Source organism: Osmerus eperlanus, chromosome 1 (assembly GCF_963692335.1).
Source record: "Osmerus eperlanus chromosome 1, fOsmEpe2.1, whole genome shotgun sequence".
NCBI lineage: Eukaryota > Metazoa > Chordata > Actinopteri > Osmeriformes > Osmeridae > Osmerus > Osmerus eperlanus.
In genome coordinates this window covers 12,018,399-12,040,124 of record NC_085018.1, presented here as the reverse complement: position 1 = coordinate 12,040,124, position 21,726 = coordinate 12,018,399, and the positions used below count along the sequence as shown (strand labels likewise).

Here is a 21,726-nt window from a genome sequence, read left to right as displayed (position 1 = left end):
GAATGCTGGGGTTGGAGCACCGAAGATCCACGCCACAGTTAATTAAAGCAGCAAGCATTCTGAGTAGCAATCGAGGCAACCGGCCTATCTGCCTCTCCTAAAAGACCTGCCAGGGAGCTGCACGCTGCTTCACTGCCTTCAATTAGAGCATTAAAATAATTGTAAATAATTACGGTCGTCATTATTCCGGTGATTCTTTTAGCAAGAGGGTCCATTTTTGGATTGAATTGTTCAGAGAAAGACTGGACTGACGGGGTCGTCCCTTTTTCATGAAAGGAAATAATGTAGTTCTGAACTTTGATGAGAGTCTAGGTATGTTCAGACAGCTTTCCCACAGATCCCTCGCTGGTCAAAACGTAGTACCCATCCTCGGTCATTCACGTCTGGATTACTGAGAAACTATTCTGTTTGATAGACATATTGTATAAAATGTATTTTTTTATCTGCTAGATTTAGTTGGTGATGACCTTGAGATATTCACCCTGAAGCCTATTTGAGCTATAAATGTACTAGTTGAATTTGGTAAAAGGAGGAACTCACAAATAATAATGCAGATTTTAGCTTCTAAGGCTCCGACTTCTAGGATTAATATCAAATTAAAAATTTAGATCATAACAGAAAGAAAATAACTGCTTTTGTCACATCCTACTCAAATGTAGTTATTAGAAAGTTTGATAATTCTTCTTACACATCACCAGCCAAGCCTTTACAGTTTTAATATTGGACATATGTACAGTATATAACCATAAGTAGGCTATAATACTTGCCAATGTTTGTTTCTCTCAAATAAAAGTATATTCATATTAAAGTTTACTTTGAATTTAGACCATGCCTCAGACTTGGTAATGCAGACACATTTAAAATTCCATGCCTTATTAAAAGTTTATTCTTAGTATTATACAGACAGCATAATATGTACTATCACACTTGTTCTTAGTACAGTTGAATCAAAATGATTAAGATGTCACCACATGGTACATATCTGAGCTGCCTGGTGATGTAAAATAATTCATGATTCATTTTCTGCGATTGCCTCTAGACAAAGAAGCAAAATATACAGCAGGTTGACTGAATTCTGCCGTTTCCAAGCTACTGGAGCCAAAATTGAGCCAATGTAACCAGTAGCATTTTCATTAATTTAGACATAATGCACGGGTGTATCTGAGGGTAAACATGTTCATTCACTGGCCACTGTTGGCTGACTGGGCCAGTCGCCTGTGGCTCTTCACTGTTGCTTTGAATAATTCAACAGAGGCTGTTGTTTGATAGGCTGCACCATGGGGGAGGGGCTTCATTATAACAGACGAATGAGGCTCATTCAAGCTGGCTTGCTTGCTGCACTGCAGTAACAGGATCTTCTCAGCCATCCCTTTGGTGCTCTGGTGAATCCGACAGTTAGAGGACTACCTGTGCAGCTGAATAAGCAGAGGTACCTGTAGTAGCGCTGGCGAGCTCCACCTCCCAGTCAGGGTGGAGGAGCCCCTCTCTATCTGACAGCACACAGAGCCCCGCGTAGCCTCTGATCTACTGGCTGCTGCTTATTGTCAGGTGGGGACTGATAGACACAGGGTGGCTGAGACAGCTTTCACACAGTGTCTGTTGGCTGGGCTCAGTAATGGAATCTGGCCAGAGATTATTGCAGCAGTGTGACACAATAGGTAGAATGTCTATGTTGTAGGTGTCAGTATATACGCTTACAGAAATGCAACGGTATGGCCATGAACTGTTCAACAAAACACTGGACTCGGTTTAAAGTCAGAGATAGTGAAAAGGGATTTCATTTCAACATGTTTCATCCTGAACAGACACTGTCATCATTTATTGTGCGGTTCTATCAGCTTTTTTTTTTTGTTAGTGGCAAGACTTTGTTTCCACAAGTGATCCCAAACATTATATTTGTGTTTTCCCTCAACAGTTTTCTCAAACCCAAAACAGGTTTTGCTATTCTCCTCCAGACTACAGTATGTTGTCATTCTTTTTGGAGACAGTAGACAGGATCTATCACCACCTGTTCATACAGATGGGGAATATTTGTTTTGCCTGGATAAAAACTTTCACTTCTTTGATAACAATTCTGATATGGCACACGGCATGTCCTTAGGGGAGGGGGCAGTTGAGAAGAGGGGTAATGTGGGAGAAACTAGGGAGCTTGAACACCAGACTGACTGCAGTGTTTTGGATACGTTGCAGAGGTCTGAGTAGGGAGGCAAACCGGGGGAGGGATTCAAGGAATTTTGATTCCAGAAGCCTCAGGTAAAGCAGTGGTCAGAGAGCTTTACTTATACAGGCTTCCTCTCCACATGACCTGGTCACAGAGAGGTCAAGTAGAATACAGACTAGGGGAGTCTGTTGATTCTTAGCTGGGCCTCAGGTCCTCAGGTTCTCAGGTTCTCAGGTCCTCCGGTCCGGCATAGAAAAAGATAAACTACACGCTTCCAATCGCCCACATGCACATCTTCTTCGCCCACAATGCCTCAACCCCAACTACTTTCATCAATCACTTTCCACTTTGCACTAAGGAGCACAAGGACCACACACCATTCCAATACCAACCTTTCTGCATGCTCTCCACTGAAGATGCTGTGTGATGTGGTTCAAGGAGGGGGCTGAGCACTAATCCAGAACAAATTCACCCTTGTCTGCAGAGGTGGATTGTAAAGGACAGGCTACAGAGGCGAGTGCTTCCGTATTACCATGGCAGCTGCGTTTGATTTGACACAAGGTCACAGGCAGCGCTGATTGACGTGTGTGATTACTGACTCTCACCACACCGGGTCCGTCTGGGCAGTACCTCCCTCTCACGGCGCCACAGACAACCATCGCTCATCCAAAACATGGCCATTGTGCGACAGGCTGACATGAGCGGGCAACCTGACAGATTGATCTGCAGACAGATGGAGAGATTTGAAAAAAAGTACAGTATTGTACCTTGCACTGAATAAACAGGCAACAATCCCCAGGATTAAAAATGGTATGTCCAAATGAAACATTATGAATAGGATATTGTGAGCAGGTGTGTCTGAAGGTTTGCCAAGGAACTGTGGTATTGTAAGGCATTTCTTTCAAATGACAGGTGATTCCAGGTATGCTGTGGCCCAGATAGACCAAGTGGCTGAGATGAATACTGTTATTTTTCAATATCTAATAATACACACATGCAAACATATTCTAAAAGAAAAACATACCTTTAGATGCTTATATTTATAAATACATGTCATTTTGTTGTGTAGATCTGGGATCATATTCATATGGGTTTATGCTAATATTATAATTTGTTTAATGATAGACATAGGGATTCATGCTGTGATGATCAACATTTAAAAACACAGGCTTCTGAGAGTGTTTATCTCTGTCTTTGTAAGTCGATAAGAACTCCAGAAGCATAACAGACTACAGTATATTATGTCGCAGTCACATGGCTGTTGAAAATAAGCATGAAATGAATGTGTTAGAGGGGAAAATGAGAGCAATACCATTTTCACATTTCACTTATGACAAGTCACACTACAGAGTTACGTGAATGTTACAGTTAGGGTTCAGCTCTGTTGGCATAAAAGTCTTCAGTTCACATTTTAGTGGGAAGTTTCATTTTTCCGTAGGCTTACTCACTACTAGAGGCCTGTCTCACAGACATCTCCGCCTGGATGACCAAGCACCACCTCCAGCTGAACCTCGCCAAAACAGAACTTCTCATCATCCCGGCTAAACCCTCCATCTCCCACGACCTCTCAATCACCCTGGGATCTGCGACGGTGACCCCTTCATCCTCTGCCAGGAACCTTGGGGTTACCATGGACGACGAGCTCTCCCTCACGGCCCACATTGCTGCGGTCTCCCGGTCGTGTAGATTCACCCTCTACAACATCCGGAAGATCAGGAGATACCTGTCTGAGCACTCCACCCAGCTGCTAGTCCAAGCACTTGTCCTCTCCAAGTTGGACTATTGCAACTCGCTGCTCGCTGGTCTCCCAGCATGTGCAACCCGCCCTCTTCAGAGGATTCAGAACGCAGCGGCCCGCCTGGTCTACAATCTACCCAGACGCTCCCATGTTACCCCGCTCCTCATCTCTCTCCACTGGCTACCTATCATGGCCGTATCAGATTCAAGACCCTGGTATTGACCTTCCGAGCAGTGAACGGGACTGCACCTGTCTACATCAAGTCTCTCCTGCAGCCTTACACCCCCACCCGTCACCTACGGTCTTCTTCAGACAACCGCCTGGTGGTCCCAACACAAGCTCTTCTCCTGTCTGGCCCCCCAGTGGTGGAATCAACTCCCCACCTCCATCAGAGACACTGACTGTCTCTCCACCTTCAAGAAAAGGCTCAAGACGCACTTGTTCCGGGAGTACAACGGTACTTAGGAATGGTTCGCTTGACCCGATGTTAGTTTCCTCAAGGATCACAATGACTCTTGCTCAGAGACTTGTTGCTCTTGTGGTTAGTGGTAACTGATTTACATTTTTTGTACTCGCTGTGATATATTGTTTTTATTATTGTTGCTTGTTTTTTTTCCACAGGTACACTTGCACGTATAGCGGTTCATGTTGTTTAATTGTAACTTGTTTAACTACATGCTCTTATGGTTCTTCCCTTTGGCACTTACTTTGGTTGTTCACAATGTGTGCTTCATGTTTTGGCTACTCACAATGTTTTGTGGCTATCTTGTTGTTATGATCAGTGACCTATGCACTTTGTAAAGCTCTCTCTTGGAAGTCGCTTTGGATAAAAGCGTCTGATAAATGAATAAATGTAATGTAAATGTACTCAGTACACTTTGTGTTTGGTGATGAGTTCATGTTTGTGAAAAGCCTCAAAGAAAGGATGTTTAAGTGACAGCAATCCAAACACTGATGCACAACCAAGGTTTATCCAACACATAGCTGCTACACCCATTTCAGCTTTGTGGCTATGTTGAAATACATTAATTGAAACATAGTCACCACAGGGCTGGTGGCATGGGATTCAAACCTCTTAAACTACCTCAGATATACTCTTAGAGATTTTTTTTTTTTTTTTTTTACATAATGTTCAGAATTCCTTCAACAATACAGTTAGATAACTTTAACCCACAAGTGCCTATTGATAGCAAAGAGTTTCTTGAGAAAAAGGTACCTTTGCTCAAGTCAAATCAGACAAACCTACTCAGCTCAGTATGGGGGCTGGTGAAGTGTTTAATGATTTAAAAATGTTCCACATAAAAGTAGTTCCAATCCCATTCATCAAGATGATCCTGGTCAACAAAATACCATACATCTGCATGCTCAGTTCTAGTCTATGGACATTTAGAATTATGCAGAATTAAAATTATATTTTGTAATTTCTGATATAGCTGATCCACTGTTAAGCTAAAGTGCTCACATTTAATCATCTGATGTCATTCTGTCATGTGTTAAAACCAAGCTGGCCCAAGGGCTGAAATATTTCACAGGCTTGTAACTTAAAACTAACCAACTATACTATTTTTGCTGTTGTAAATAGCAGAAAATAAATAAAAGGATTTGGGCATTTTGGAATGAAAGTGATCAAGCCCTAAGAATACAGCCCACAACATAACAGTTCCCCTATGATTAGAATTAGAATGTTTGGTCTTTGTGATATTTCTATATTATTTCTCATCAAAGACGCTTTCACAAATTGAAAAATCTCTCCATTATACCGGTTGCAGTGCAGGCTCCTGAATCGATATATTCTTCTCTATCAGTTCCAGTTGAATGAGCAGGCTAGTGGCATACTATTAGGTTATTACAAAAACAAATCAGTCAGCAGAATTATTATTTTTTTTTTTAAATCTGGCTAAGGAGAATTAATAACCCTTGAGGAGAAATATGCAGCTGAATTTTCATCACCTTGCTGAGCCTATTTGACTGTCATTGTTGTTTATCACATGAACGTGAAAACATGAAAGTGCCTCAGATGCCACATGGAAGATTCAAAGAAAGGTTGAAAAAGCCCAAGACTGTCACAAGTACAGTCCTCCTTTTTCAAAGGCATACAGAGCCTGGGTGAGACAAATTATATAATGGTTCCTGCCATATAAAATGCATCATGGATTCAGCATATACACACCAACACACTCAAACACAGACACACACATACACATAAGGAATCTAAACACAGAGCTTCCACTTCAGAGTGCTCCTGGGGTTTTACCCTTGAAAGATTGGAACATGTGAGCATTTGATACAGTGACTGGCATCTTAGGATAAATCCATTAGCACAACGGAATATCAATTTGTAAGCTATAGTGTGTGGACTGGGGGCTGTGCAAAGCCCACGGCACGCACCTTTTATTTCACAGTATTTAGATCAAGACGTAGATAGGAAAGTGTCAGGGTGTGAGGTGGGGTAGGACCCAAATGCAGGAGAGATGCGAGGCATTGTAGAAACAAAGGGTTTTAATCTCAAACCGGGGAACAGATAGGGTACTCACACGGCACAGGTAGTAATGACAAGACAAAGACTGGACACAAAACAGAAACCTAAATACACAGAACCAAACGACACACAGGTGGACACTGACGCTAACGAGAACGAGACACAGGTGAAGACAATGACAGGGAAACACTAGGGCAGGGCAAAAAACTGAAACTGGGGGGGGCACGGCTGTGGCCGTGACAGAAAGACCAAACACATGGATGCATATGCAAGCTCTAGTGTGTCTAGTGTGCTCTATGTGCTTGTCATAAATAACAGGAGAATATGCAGACACCATGTACAGTATATTAGCCGCCTATTACTCAGTGTCTAGGAAATAACACTTATATCCGGTCTGCTGTCCACTGTGTCCGTTCTGCGTGATACAGTAGGCAGCCTCCTCCCTCCAGCCAGAGACGCCAGAGAAAGATTTAACGACCACATTTACATACATGTTTGCAGTATTGATCTCACAGGGATCCCACACGGTCAGCAAACTGGGAATCACCGCCATCAACATTAATGTTATTACATGCTGTATTTAGGAACAGGCTGGTAATAGCGTCACAAACGACTTTAATGACACACTCAGGGGTTACTGTTCTAACAACTTGAGTTAAATATGACTTACCAGATGCTCTTCAGTGAGGGATTGTAATTGAATGTTTGACAGAAGGGTAACACAAAACGAATCGCAACACCTGCAAGAACAACAACGTAGTTACTGTATATGTCCATACAGGGACCGCTATATTACAGAAATGAAAGCTATTATGATTTAGTGGTGTTACACAAAGGGAGGGACAAGGGGTTTAAAAAAAAAGTGTATGTGAGCATCAATCTTTTAAACAACTCTTAAATGACATCCAGTTAGGATTGCAAGATACTGTAAAGTGGTATGGACAGGATTGTAGGAGAGGTGATGCTATGCCACAACATTCTTAGTCATACTCACACATTGGGAACATCTCACACTGTTTCTTACTCCAGAACATTTCAAAGAAGAGCTGTACAAAGTCATCGTGTAGGTTTACGTTTTTTACATTTCAGGCTAGCTCAATTGTTGCACGCAACTCTGTTTGCAGGGTAATAATGTACCAGTGCAACAACTACAGTTTTGCAGTTACTCAATGTTTTTACAAACAGTTACCAACTATAATGGCAAACATCTGTGTGTTTGTCTGTGATTTAGTTACCGCTATCTTGAGAAACAAGCTCTGTGTGAGATAAAAAAAATGGCAGGTGTTTTCCTTAGGATCAAAGGACATGCCGTGTCACGTATGAAGTTGTTTGGATGAGCGTTGTGCTACAAATAAATATCAACTAGAGTTTACCGTCTAGATTTCAGCTCACATCCACTTCAAAAGCGTTTGTTGAAAACACAGCAACAAGACTAAAAAAAATGTACTAGTGCACATGGAACGGATATCACAAGACACAAACTGGGCAATTGACTGCACTTCATCAATGAACATTTCATTCCTCACATCGCCATCAGGGCAACATGGGGTCATAGAGTCATAATACAAGGTTATTCAGCAAATTGCTATTTGATTAGAAATAGAGAAATTACAAGAACATTCTAATTAACCTATGGAATGGTTGGTGAATTATTTTATCAGGCTAAGCTGCACTGACCAAAATAGCATAGACCTAGTAGGTCTATGTCACACATACAAACATTAAGAAGCATTCTAGGTCATCACTTAGATCTTAGGTTATCACAACACAATACTCTAACGGAACAAAAACAAATTCAAAACAAGCTGTCGAGAGATAACGGTGCGCTTACAAGAGCAGGAGCTGGGAGAACTGCAATAAAACAGACATGCAAGAGAGCCACAAGCCTGACATTTCTACCTGAGCCCTGTTTGTTCTCTTAGAAATGTGATGGGCATTTATTTCCAGCAGATCTGACACCTCAATGTATGAGTCCAAGATGGAGAGGGCCCATTCAAAACAAGTCTGCTCTGGCTTGTCATTCACACTCGACCACACACTCTTGGCTGACTCCCTGCAGCCATGCAGGGGGACACGTAGCACTGGTCAACAACACTGTGACACCAAATTGAAGCAGTCCCTCCGACAGGTTTGAGTAGACATGTCCTGTATGATGCTTTAAAGAGAGTTTCTTGAAAGGGCTTTTACATTCTTAATCTTCCTTAACCAGAGTATAGATGCATCGTGTCATCACAAATCAAGTTATCCCGTGGTCCACACCATCTAGTCCTCTTTTATGGTGGTGTGTGATGATGAATATTTTTTTTTGGCACCACCTCCAGATCCTGATTTGAAACAAATGGGAAAAAAAGCCCTCCTGAAAGAGCTCAACACATGCTACACTGTAGAACATGCATTGTAGCCCCTAGGAGGTATTGTCTGCTCCTCCCTAACCTTGCAGTTCAAGCTGAACACCTGGGTTGCACTGCGGCTTTGACGTCCATCTGGGAGACGAGCGTAGCGGCAGCATCTGGGAAACCCTGACATGGAGGAAGACGATGGGAGGAAGATGAAAACATATGGATGTGCATATTTGACGAGACGTGAGGACAACCCTGGGATGTTTTTCCACGGCAGGATGCCGCGATGCGTAAAAGGAGGCATGATTATCCGCCCTGCTCAGGCAGTGTATCCTTCCACCCTGCTTGGGAGCTGCCTTCACCTTGGTTCCATCATTGACCTTGAGTTACGAAATCTGTTCAGCTTTTGGTGAACATAATTGAATAGACATACCAGAGCTGTGTCCGTGAGAAGGAAGGCTTTCCATTATGCAGAAACATTTGTTATACTGTTGGACTAGAAACACAAATATACTGTACTTCATGAACACTTCTAAGCACTCTGGGGTGCCGCCTTCCTTTACTATTTAACTGACACATTTTAGCTGTCAAGACATCAAGAGCCTTTAGAACTACCATGTTCTACACATATGCAGGCATTTCCTTTATAAAGTTGTCCCAGTTGCCTGCAGTCTACCAATGGCACACTTCCCAGCAACACAGCCTTGGAGCTGCTAGCAGAGCAGTGAGTACCGGGAGAGTAGATTACAACTCTCTATGCAGTAGTTAAATGTTTGTGGTATTCTGTATCTGGCCCTCCGCTTTATCTCCAACTAAACACCCAACATTATCAGGTCTGAGCAGTGTATGTGTTTACTCCCTGAAGTCTCTCTTACTCGCTCTTACTCGCTCTCTCTCTCTTTTTCTCCCTCTCCCTCTCCCTCTCCCTCTCCCTCTGCTCAAATATTTACGACTGTCGAGATTCAGAACTCTTTACTTTGAATTGAAGTAATTGCTTGACGATTGAATTCAAAAATTCAAAGATGGTATTTGGTGGTTACGGCCCTGGTTTGTTACTACGGGTTCTATTGGTATTCCTCTAGTGATGTCATCTGAAAGTGTCCGTACTCCCTGCCTGCTTGTAAAGGACTGAGCCTTCCTGACCTGTGGACCGCTATTAATGAGAATCTATGCATGGGGCCTTATTAAATCTTAATGGCACCTGTCTGGATGCCTGTGGAATAAGGTCTCCACCAATCATCCACCCAGGGATGCTCTGATCTCCGGTGTGAAAGGACCTATGTGAGAACAGGTGCCTAAGTTATGATGAGGTGTCATCATTAAAACTCACAGGTCTGTTCAGTGTCAATTAGTTGGAAGAGTCCCTCTGTAGCATTCTACAGTTCCATTACTACAGCGTCGGTGGAAGGGAACTGTACTCACAGGTCTGGTTCTACACCTCTGGGGTCTGGTCACACTCATTGAGAACCTTGGGGTGAGTTTCGCGGTGATTGAATGCGAGTGTTGGTTTCCGTGGCGATTGAATGCGGAGTGCGCCGGTTTCCGTAGAAAGCAGCTGACATCACATAATCTGGATGAGGCTCCGGTCATCACGCCTCTTCCACCGCTTTCCCATCTCTGAGTCAGACTCGATGATGTATGTTCAGTGTCAGGGTGTAAACTATGACCTATTAGCTTTGATAAATGAGCAGAGGGCAGTTTGTCTCCCCCTGTTAGCTGCTCTGGTGGATGGTCCTCAGGCACATTGTGGGGCACGTCTTGTTAGTTTTGTGTTTTCTGTGCGTGTGTTCCGATTGTCCGTCTCTTCCTGTGTGTATGTGTATCTGCGTGTGTGCTTGATAGAGGGCGCATTGCGTGCCAGAGTGTCACCTTAAATAGCCGAGCCCTTGCACTGTCATGCATTATCTCGGAGAGAAAATGAAAGATGCTGAAGTGAGTACAATTGGGCACGACAATTTGCATTTAGAAGGAAAAGCTCCCTCACGTGATATCATGTATAGAGTATATATATATATACTCTATGTAATCTATAAGTAAAATACATGTTATATTTTTTGACCATCATTCAGTCAGTACAAATTCTTGAGACTGCTCCTTCCCTATGCTCGCTGTTTCAGAGCCACAGTTCTCTCTTAGACTAATCTCTACTCACTGTATTCGGAGCATCCTTGAAGTATCCTTCGGGCCATGTTTGACTCTCAGGGCTCCAGATTACCTCCCGGCCCTCTCTCCATCCTCTAAAGGTCTACTTTCAAGTGTGGATTACTCTCGGGGCTTGGGGTGGAGGGAGGGAGGTGGGGTGTGTGTGTGTGTGTGTGTGTGTGTGTGTGTGTGTGTGTGTGTGTGGGGGCGGTTACTGGACAGTTGTTATTTGTGTGTGTGTCTATGTGTGTTAGGGACCATTGGTAAGTGTCTACATTCCAGCCTTAAAAGAGAATAGGCATCTGTTTTGTGTGATTTTCTGTTGTGTTTGTGTACATAAATTCATGTGTGTGCTGGTTGGAGAGGCTGGTATGGACCAGATGTCAGATGAGCAAAGCCAGCACACCTTCCAGATGAACACACAGCCAGTCTGGGGATTGGAGCCTGAAGCCCTGAGGGCAGGCCTCGCTAGGAAGATCAGTACAGGCTTTGTAGAATTCCCAGGGATTATTTCCACCCAACAGTGTGTGTGTGTTTGTGTGTGTGTGTGTCTGTTTTCATGCCCTCAATGCCATTGCATTGTTTAGACATCTCCACAATGAATGTGTATTAATATAAAAGTTTCATTGCGATTTCCTTATTCACCACATGAAAGCCACATACTTATAGCTAGTATGCTGTTTGTTAAGTGATGAGTTTCTTGGGGCACTGTTTTTTACTGTATAACTGTGAATAATTGTGTTTAGCTAAACCAGGCAGTTGCCATGGAAAGGCAACTTCACTGAATGCTGTAATAATTGCAGCATTAGCATCAATGGCACAGTGGATGGGACTTTTCCCTCACATGAAACACGTTCAATATCCCTTTTATTCAAAGTTGCAAAGCCTTGCATTGATTGCCTCTGCTTTGTTTTTCTCTCAATAGCCGCAAACCCATTTCCTTAACTACTGATAACACTCTGGTGCTCATTCAGACACATATTCCACCGTGTGTGTGTGTATGTAGAACATAAGCTTTTCTCCTCAACATTCAAACATTCAGCATGTTTCAGTGCCATCTCTGGGATCCGTCAGTGATAAACCTGTCAATCACAAACGTTGACATAATCATTTCATTGGAATGTGTCCGTTTCAGTGAGCGATTGAGCTGTTTTATCGAGAACAATATGAAACTGTGATTTCTACATGCACATCTACTCATAAAATTCAAGAAAACAAAACAAAAATTACGAGTTTTTACGTAAACACTAAATAAAGGAAACACTGGTGTTGTTTCATCTGAAAGTATGCTTTGCAGAACGGTTATGAGTACAAAATGCTTCCATTTTGCCTTTTCTATATATTTTGCAGGCGATAGACCAATATGAAATAAATTGCCTCTCTGTTCCTGAGCAAACTTGTATAATGCAATGTCCTGGTAATATTATGTGACTAAAGAAACTCTCTTTTCAAAAATAACTGGATTTCTCTCCCCTATATAATGTCTGCAAAGGGAGTAAAGAAAGATGAATGTGGTAAATAAGCAGCACTATATTTAGCTTCCTGGACTGTTCTGAAATGAGTCAGACTTACTGCTTTGCTTTCCCCAAATGGAAGTCAAAACCATATTAAAGATGAAAAAATAATAACATCCGTAATTTCACAGTTCAGTCTCACAACGTGCTCCTTCACTTCTCCCAGAAATATCAACCATTTCAAGCAGTATTTGTATGTCCCCGGCTGTTCTGCCCTGGGAATGACCAAGAGCATGTGGCAGTGTTTAGGGCTGAAAGATGACAGTGGTGACGGAGGTTCTTCAGAAAGCGCTTGCAGGCTGCACCCCGGTTCCATGGGCTCTGATAAGATCCCATCAGACGCGATTATCACTGAGGTGCTTCTTCACAGCAGCTGCAGCTAGCAGGGATGGCCTGTCTCAGTGATAGAGGGGCATCTGACATCCTCTACCCCCACCGAAGACGAACACAGAAGATGAGCACAGTGATGAACACAGAGATAGAAAGGGGCTCATGCTTCTGATTTATATGTGTCTGTATCCTGATAGCTGGGCTGACTGTGTGGGGCCTTTTAAGGTGGTCTGTGGTCCTCAAACGATGTCCTCACAAGAGCAGGTCTGTTTGACTGTGTAAACAGATAATGTTTCACTGGCGTTATATAGGCGAAATAAGCCTAAATAATCATGCTAGTAAAGGAAGTGTGCTTTTGTATCCTCATTCGAAACGTAATATATCTCAAGTTTGTGAAGTGTTTTAGGGAGGCGACTGGGCTGAGTCTCTAGTTCTGCAGTGTGGCAGAGGCCCTGGGGATGTGGAACTGTCCACGGTGCTGAATTGAGGAAAACTACTTTCACTATCTAAATCTCAACCTCTGGTTAGGAAAAGCTTTCAGTTTGAGTGGTCACTCTCCGTGGTACTAAACATAGATCGGCTTTCTTTGCTGAATCTCTGTCCCTTATTTACCATTGAGGGGTAAAATACACATTCCAAATCAGTGTTTAGGTGCAGCTTGTTCTTCCTCTATAGACAGATTTTATAGTGTTAATCCAGGATTATATGAGAAATACTGCATGTCACAGTGTTAAATCCAGACTACCAGGCAGACTACTTCCCTCCATTTGGCTCTTTCTCCTGTTTAATAAAATCCTTCCAAGTTCTTCTTTGGCAAGATGGTTACTCTCTTTTCACAGAACGCAGACAACAGTGGATCCAGTGGCCTGCTGGAGACCTTTTACCCGGTGCCCTTGCTTCCCCACCAAGCATCGATCTTCTCTTGTTTGTATCCTACGGTAGTCAGGAAATTGATGCTGGAACTATAGTACCAGTTTCCTATTACTGACTTGAGTGATTGGCACAGCCACTGTTTCAACACCTCACTGAGAAACATGTAATATTCAATAGCCAGAGCCTTAGTCAGCACAACACAGGCATGCGATACAATAAAGACCAAGGCAGAGAACATTAGGCAGAGAAGTAACTCCAAAGAGGAGAGTGCAAGGCTGTCTGTCAGCACTTTCTTTGAACGGAGAATCACAGAAAATCGAGAGATCCGCTGAAAGGAATCCATAATGACTTGCGTGTTACATAGAAAATCACCTAATTATATTCCACTTTGGACTGTGCCCCATTGTGTTTTCAATCTAACGTGAGTATTAGTGCAATTCCTTGTGATTATCACTATTGCTCTAAATGCTTCTTCCTATGCAATGTGGTGTTCATGATTACCTTAACCAGAGCCACAAAAGGTGACCATAATCTGGCCCATGTGCATTAAGTGAGGTCACGCTAAGAAAAACACCAGTACATGTTTGATTATGTGTATGGAATACTGTACACTAGGCTTTGGCCCACAGGTTTTGACTGAAAGAACTGCTGATCCACATCCTGTCACTCAAGTACTAAACCTGGGATGACTAGACTAAACAAAACCTTTTAACTTCCTACTCTTTGTCTCTTACATTTTGGTCTCACATCCAACCATCCTCTACATCTACCAAGTAGATAGTAAATGTAAGCACACAGCAACATGTCTCATTGACTCTTGTTTAAATTGTACTACAGACGACCCCCCAGACCCCCACCCCCCTGCTTCCAACATGATATTTCACTCCTTGTACTTTTGAAAGAGTAATAGTGAAACTGTCGGCTGTACCTACTATATGCTCAGTGTTATGTTTCTCCTCACATCTTTCCTATATATTTGAGACAAATCCATGATTTATGTATGATGCAGTTATGCTTGGAGTGTCCCACCTCCTCGCCCTCTCACGCTTTCTCTTTTTCTCCCTCACTTTCGCTCACTTTCAATTGTAGGTTCCGTTCATCACCACCAGGGGCTTTCCAGACCGCGCAGTGTCCCTGTGTGTTCCTAAAGAGGAGTCCAAACCCGGCGTGGTGACAGAAGGAGTGCGTTGGCGCCGCTACCGCTGCTCATAAAGGGATTCATACCTTTGGAGAAACACGAGTCGGATAGTCAGGACTGCCCACTTCAACTTGACTGTCTTCATTCATACCACATCGAGTAGAAGGTAGGTTTTAAATATTCCTTAATAAAATTTGGTGTGACATTTGGTTCGGAAATCCATATAAAAAACAACTTCACTATGTCGGCACTACCATTTCTATCTGATCAAAGGACAAATAGGAAAATTAATATCGAGCCAGAAATGTGTAGCTTTGTGAGGAGGTTCAAACTCGTCCCCCCCCCAAAAAAAAACACTCTCATTATCTATGCACAATTAACGATGCAATTAGATGCAGCAACGGACTTGTTGCCATCCGCGAGACTGGAGCTTATACCTATTATCTTTTGGGGGCATTTGGTGTGGGCTGTATGCAATAATATTGTGTCCGATTCCGAATGTCACGGTGAAGTTGCTTGCAGTCTGAAAGAATGTTCTTGGCATTATTTTGCCTAAGAACTGTTTGTGAACAAAAGGCTTTTCTCGGCATGGGTGATTTTGATAATCGTGAAATTAATTAGGGAAAACTTGCATAAAAGGCAAATACATAGCCTACCAATAATGTTTTTGAAGATAGGCCAAATTTCAAGATTTAGGCTACTCTAACATCCTGAGATACCGGTACATTCACTCTAAAACATCAAAAGTTTCAAGGCTTCATTCGGAAAAATGTTCTCTCCATCAATAGTGTTTTCAATACGACGATGCTCTCAAGCCATGAGCATTTAGAGAAATATCTATGAAATAGGATGCACATGGAGCGTTACGTTTTAGGATGCTAAGAATATATTTATGAAGTGTCTGTAAGATAATCAAAGCAGTACTTCTAAGCAATAAAGGATATACTTATTGTATAATCGTGTTTACAATAGCCTATAATGTTTCATTATGTTGTAACACATGAAAAACACATGATGCGCCTTGCCGGCATATCAGCATGGAACTTCAATTTGTTCACGATATCATGCCATTGCATGACTGTATATAAGCTACATGAGTTTCCAAGTAGGGCACCGTAGGCTAACAAGTAAACAGGCAGCATACAGCCTGGAAGCTAAATCAATCTCATTAGTTGTAAAACAAACAACATTCCTTGTGAGGATTAATTTTTTTTCTTTTTCATCTCATAGTTTTACAAAAATGAATTAATGTAAAATGTCCTTCTTAATAATAGATGTATTATTGAACGCCCTCTTAAATTTTAATATGGTTATTTATTTTAATTTGGTTTCTGTTTTATATTACTATTATGTTATTTTGTTATTCAAATATTAGACTAAATGTTTTATATGTGCAGAGACATAGTCTAGTCTACAATCACCTTTAATGTGGAACTGCAGGGAACATTTCAGTTTCTGTGCAATTGAAATAATAAATAAATAAATATAAATATAACCCCCCCAAAATGTACTAAATTGAAATAAAATGTTGTTATCTCCAACCTCATATTCAACTTTGTAATGTATTTGTACTAAAGTATTTAGTTTGTGTAGTTTGAGGTGCAGGTAGTGTGTAGATACGTTAGGATGCTGTACCCCATGCAGGCTTATCACTCTTCATTCCTTTCACACTGCACGTGCATCGACTAACAGTTTAATTTGTTTCCTTGCCTTTTGTCTGCCTTTATACAGTACTGTGATTTATGCAATACTAACATGGTTTGTCTGTTAAGTGCCACGTCTTTGCACTAAATCTCAGATTCAGGTCCACAATACCTTAGGCTTTACCAAGAGCACTTATTTCACGTGGGTTTTCACATAACTCATCATTTTAATTCAGAATTTTAATTCCTATTTTAGTGTCTCTATGCTGCTGTTTCAGGCTGTTGATCCATTCAAAGAAAGTTTGATTAAATGTTCCGTCATGTTTGTCTTGTGGAATGCATTGTGTGTTCTTGCCAGTTATTGTTCTCCAGCTCTCTTTCCTGTTCTCCTTGACATCGCTCTCGTATTGCTGTGATCAGATGAATGTCCAATCAGCTCACTAGTGAGCTGTTCTCAATGGGAGCCACACTAGCAAGACGTAGTGTTTTATTTTCCCTGACCTCTGATCAGCCCAAGCACATTTTTCTCAGCTTCTGTTGGTGGTGCGCAGGACCCCTCTGCCCCTGGACCATCAGAATTAAATACAGCCTATTCCCAACAGGGGGGACTCGTGCTTAGTTCATATCAGTCCGATTTGTGAGTGTTTTCGCTTTAAGTCAGGATATTACCGTTTGTCCTTGATAGAGGTGAGAAGTTTCCAAGTTCACTCCTTAAGTGTTTTGGGGGGAGGGTTGAGGTTGTGGGAATGTGTGTTGGGGATGCTAGGTCTTCCTTGTATTCCATTTATCCAGCACTTAATTGGTCATTGGGAAGCCAAGTCAGAAGCCTCTGTCTCACTATCCAATCAATGGGTTTAATTTTCCAATTAAATGCTGATCCGCAACAGGAATCAGCAAACGTCGCATTGCCCCGGGGAATGGCCTTGACCCCCATCGACCCTGCTACAGAATTCATTTAGCTGGTTACAATTTAGGAAGGAGTTGGTAGTTTTAGAGCACTGTTGGTAACTGTTATGTAGCCGCACATTGAATTACAGGTTAAATACTTAAACCTGTAAGTGGTAAAAAAACAGTATATTACCATTTTATTATAGCATACATTAGAAATATTTGGTTGAAGTTATGGGAGATATCAAATGGTTGTGAAGCTCATAATGTTTCTCAATCTACGTAGGCAAACATATCTACAACACAGTAGTTTAATACCAGCTAAACATGTTTTTCAAAGTGACTAATTGGATGGAAGGCTGCAGATATCCCATTAACTGCTTTTTGGTGTGGATGCTTCTCTTAACAGTTGGTATTCAAAACACATGTATTAGCCAGAAGTGAGAATAAGATCATTTAGCAAAGGAATAATACCACAAGTGATCATGGTGCACATACACTGTAGCTTAAAAAATATATAATCATATATATGTATATCCCTTGTGTTATCTTCGGGTCATTCTGACCCATCAGTCATTGTGACCCACCGTTGTATTGCGACAACTTTACCGCATACAAAAACAAACTGAGGAATTTTCTTTTAACCGTCGGGCTGTCTCAGACCCCCCACATTGCGAAGGTTAAAAGAAAATGATATTTATTTGTTTTTGTATTGGGTAAAATTGGGTAAACACAACGATGGATTGTTGTGAACCTTTGGGTCAGGTGACCTGAAGGCAGCACAAGGGATATATATACTATATATGATTGATTTACTACAGTAGATGATATATCTGGTGATGTCATTATCAGTTCCATGGTAATATCACACATCTGCCAGTACAAATTAATGTCCATTACACCTGGGTCTCTGCATTTCTCCTCCAGTCGCCTGAAGTCTTCCTCTAACCAGTATGCACATTTCAAGGGCCATGTAGCAGTAACCCAGATCCCAGATCCAATCCGTTATGGATTTATTGTGATTTATGTACCGCAACATTCCTGGATGCTTGCAGCTCCGGCGCTAGCCCCAGCGTGAGGCCAGACTCCAGGCTAGCTCCCACTCGTCCACCACCACCGACTCTCTGATAAATGGTTTAGAGGAAGCAGTCCACCGTCGTGAGACATTGATTACCGTTTACCATGCTGGGGGTATAAACCTGGTGTGAAGGGGAGGGTGAGGAAAGGAGAAGGAAAGGAGGGTGGGAAAGATGGAGGGAGGTAGATAGATGTAGCCGTGGGGGCTGTAAAGATGACGGATATGGAGTGACAGATGAGAGAGGGTTTATGACTCCAAGAGAGGAGACCTATTAGGTTGGTTAATTGATCTGGATCTGTGGTTAGTACAACCCCAGGGCTCTACCTCCCTGTCTCACACCTGCTCTGGAGACCATTCAAAGCCAGAGATCAGTAGAGGGGGCTGGGTTTGTGTCCTCTAACCCCCCCCCCCCCCCCCCCACACACACACCTCCCCCGCCCAATACACTTGTGCACTTCTCACTTTGATTCAAAGGGAAAATGCAGGTGAGAGAAGTAAAGTTATGCAGGATAAGTGATGCAGCAATGCAGCATTATTTATTACTGTGTGGCAACCGTTGAACTGAATGGGTGGGAGCCCTTTCTGTCTCTGGGTAGCCAGGCACGGCTCAATTTATATCTGGGCAGCAGTCATTGGATTTCAATTGCAGTTACTCGGGTCTGAGAAGGTTTTATACCTCTAAATGCTCTTTTTATTTGCTTTGACTGGAACATTGCTTCAGGTCCTCCCTCCACTATAATCACCCGGAAGACTTGGCAAAACCTATGCACACTCAAGATGTCCATTGACAGAAAAAGCCTGAAATGAGATTCATGATGTGACTCTTGACAGAGGGACTCAGGTGCTGTGGCTGGCACAGGGGTTTGGCTGCAGAACCGAGAGCACGTTAGCCAGAGGTTCACTGTCTGACGCACCAACGTTATTTCCAATCTAAAGATTTTCGACTCTGAAACAATTAAATCAAACATTCACTATAAATTGGGATTTGATATAGCCTATTGATATATTTTGTATTTATTGGCATCATCCAGGACTGTTCAGATTGTTCTGTTACTTGTGACCCTGTCCAGAGACCCCGGTATCTAAACTGGGGAGTCCATGATGAGACACACTGGTGCATATTTATAACCCCTGGATTAATGACTTTGGGAAATTCAAGCTAAGACATGCATCAACCAGTAGATACAGAGTGGGTATTTTTTTCTTCAAACAGAACAGAACTAAATCGTGATATTTTGCTGTTGGAGTCAGTCAAATACATCAGTGAAGTGAGTAGTGATTCAGTCAGTGTGATTATCTGGTATTATCCATCAGTGTGTCTCCATGGCAATTCTGCTCAGGGGTGGACAATTGGCCTTTCTAGGACTGGAGAGCTGCAGATTGAAAGTACACATACCTTCCTCGTAACAGTGAGAAACTAGTTATTGCTGATGATAAATATGATGTATTTTAGCTGATCTTGACAAAAGCACAACCGGCAACACATGTAGCCACAGGACTGGGTTGGGACTCCATGGAGTGAATAACACAGCCACAACTGCAACTGGACAGCTGCCAGCCTTTAGGCTTTGTGCTTCCCAGGTCTGGCCAGTTAGGCTTCTACCGTGTTCCAGACCTTGCTCAGTGCTGCTAAAATGCTGCCCAGTCATTCTATGACAGAAGTGTGGCCCTGTTGCCCATTGTGGAGCATCCTGTCGAGCTTTGTTCATCGTTGCCCTGATTCAGAACACTGAGACCTCCCTTGGCCCCCATGGTCCTCTGGAGACCGGGTCTAGGCAGCTGGTGAATTTATATAGAAAAATTGACAGTCAGTATAAAAATGGCCACAGTGCCGATGCAATGAAAGAATAAATACAAATGTAGACCCAACAGTGCTGGCTCAAAGACCCTGCAAGGGAACAGGTGTTGAAACCGGGTCTGTCACATTATTGTCTTCTTCGTGTATTAGAGACATCGACAGAGATGAAGATTTGAATGCCTTACGCCTACGATAATCACTTAGCTGACACAACTTACCTTCGGCTCTGAAGAACTGTTGTTAGCCAGCTTTGTTCTGTATCTCTGTTTATCGTGTTTCCCTTCCGATCCTGACTTCCAGCGGTCTAGATCACAGCCAACAGAGCCGTCAACTCCTCAACAGCTCCAACACATGATACTGTAGAGTTGTTGCTTATCACAGGGTTCACTTGGGAAAAGGATATCTGAACCTCATGGCTCAGTAACAACATAATACAACTGAGACAAGTGCCAGGACCAGTGTTGATGACCAACTGGACTGAAATAACTCGAAGGCGAAATAAGTGCAGATTTAAACGGATGTCTCCTGTGCACCACCCTGACAGACCATAAAGATCCTTGGAGGATTTGCCCTCAGAGATACAGCTGACATAGTCTAACTAAGTTGAGATACTTGATATCTGCTCCCGTGTCAAACTCACAGGCTAACTACTATTCAGCTTCAAGCATACCAGACTGTCCAGACACATCTGCCTGCCTGCTGGACCTGCCTTGTGCCCTCGTCCACCAGCCCACCCCAACCCTAGTCTTTCTTTTGGTATTCTCTTTGTCTCTCGCAACACCCTGCAACATTTTGCCCAGCCTCGGGTTGGCTGTTCGTCTGCCTAATGACCACTAAGGTGTCACGGTGAGTCATGGTGATGACATATGGAAGCTCTGTGTACCACCCAATTTGGGCCCTGGGGTAAAGGCCTCAACCCTGGCCCTGTACAAATACACATCCCTCACATTCAACCCCGTACAGCTGAGATTGGAGGAAAACTACACTGAGCAGCACTCCACAAGGTGTGCGAAGCTGAGGTAAATGAATGCACATCCCACAGCACTTTCCACTGGATGTGCCACTTCACTCTTCATTACTTCTTGAATTGGAAAGTTCACAGCCCTTCTTATGTTTGTGCTTGTGTGTGTAATGTAGAACAGTGGGAGGGATAAAGACACTGACAGAGAAAGTGGGAGAGAGGAAGTCAGAGAAATGTGTATATATATATAGATAGAAAGGTTGACAGAGAGAGAGAGATGGAGAGAGAGAGAGAAAAAGAGTGTGCCTCCGTGTGTTTCCACCTCTCGCCATCCACTGTGGCTCAGGTGTGGGAGGTGTGGGAGGATGAATTCGGCTGGATCTGGAGTGGGTCCATATCAGAGAGCCACATTCTGAATGTACGCTTCCAAACTCTGCCAGAGTATCCGAAACACAACAAACACAAGGCTAGGCATGCTTTGAAACACCTTTCTGTGGTGGGTTGTTGCCCCTCCGTAGCTCTAAGAAGCGTTGGCTCGGTGGGTGAAGGAGAGCCTGGGTAGATTTAGAGTACTAACTTTTACACAGTGAGTTATTTGACTATGATAGAATTGGCTTATGAAAGGCTTACGCTGTTTGAATTGG

The 21,726-nt window shown here is 42.7% G+C and overlaps 1 long non-coding RNA gene across 1 annotated transcript in view; it reads left to right on the top strand.

Annotated features, from left to right (window-relative positions):
- The first annotated feature begins 14,748 nt into the window (after positions 1 to 14,748).
- LOC134019348 (uncharacterized) overlaps positions 14,749 to 21,726 on the top strand; it is a 52,486-nt gene continuing 45,508 nt past the window's right edge. The window contains exon 1 of the long non-coding RNA XR_009930008.1: positions 14,749 to 14,880. This is a non-coding gene — a long non-coding RNA (uncharacterized LOC134019348). The remainder of the gene's footprint in view (positions 14,881 to 21,726) is intronic.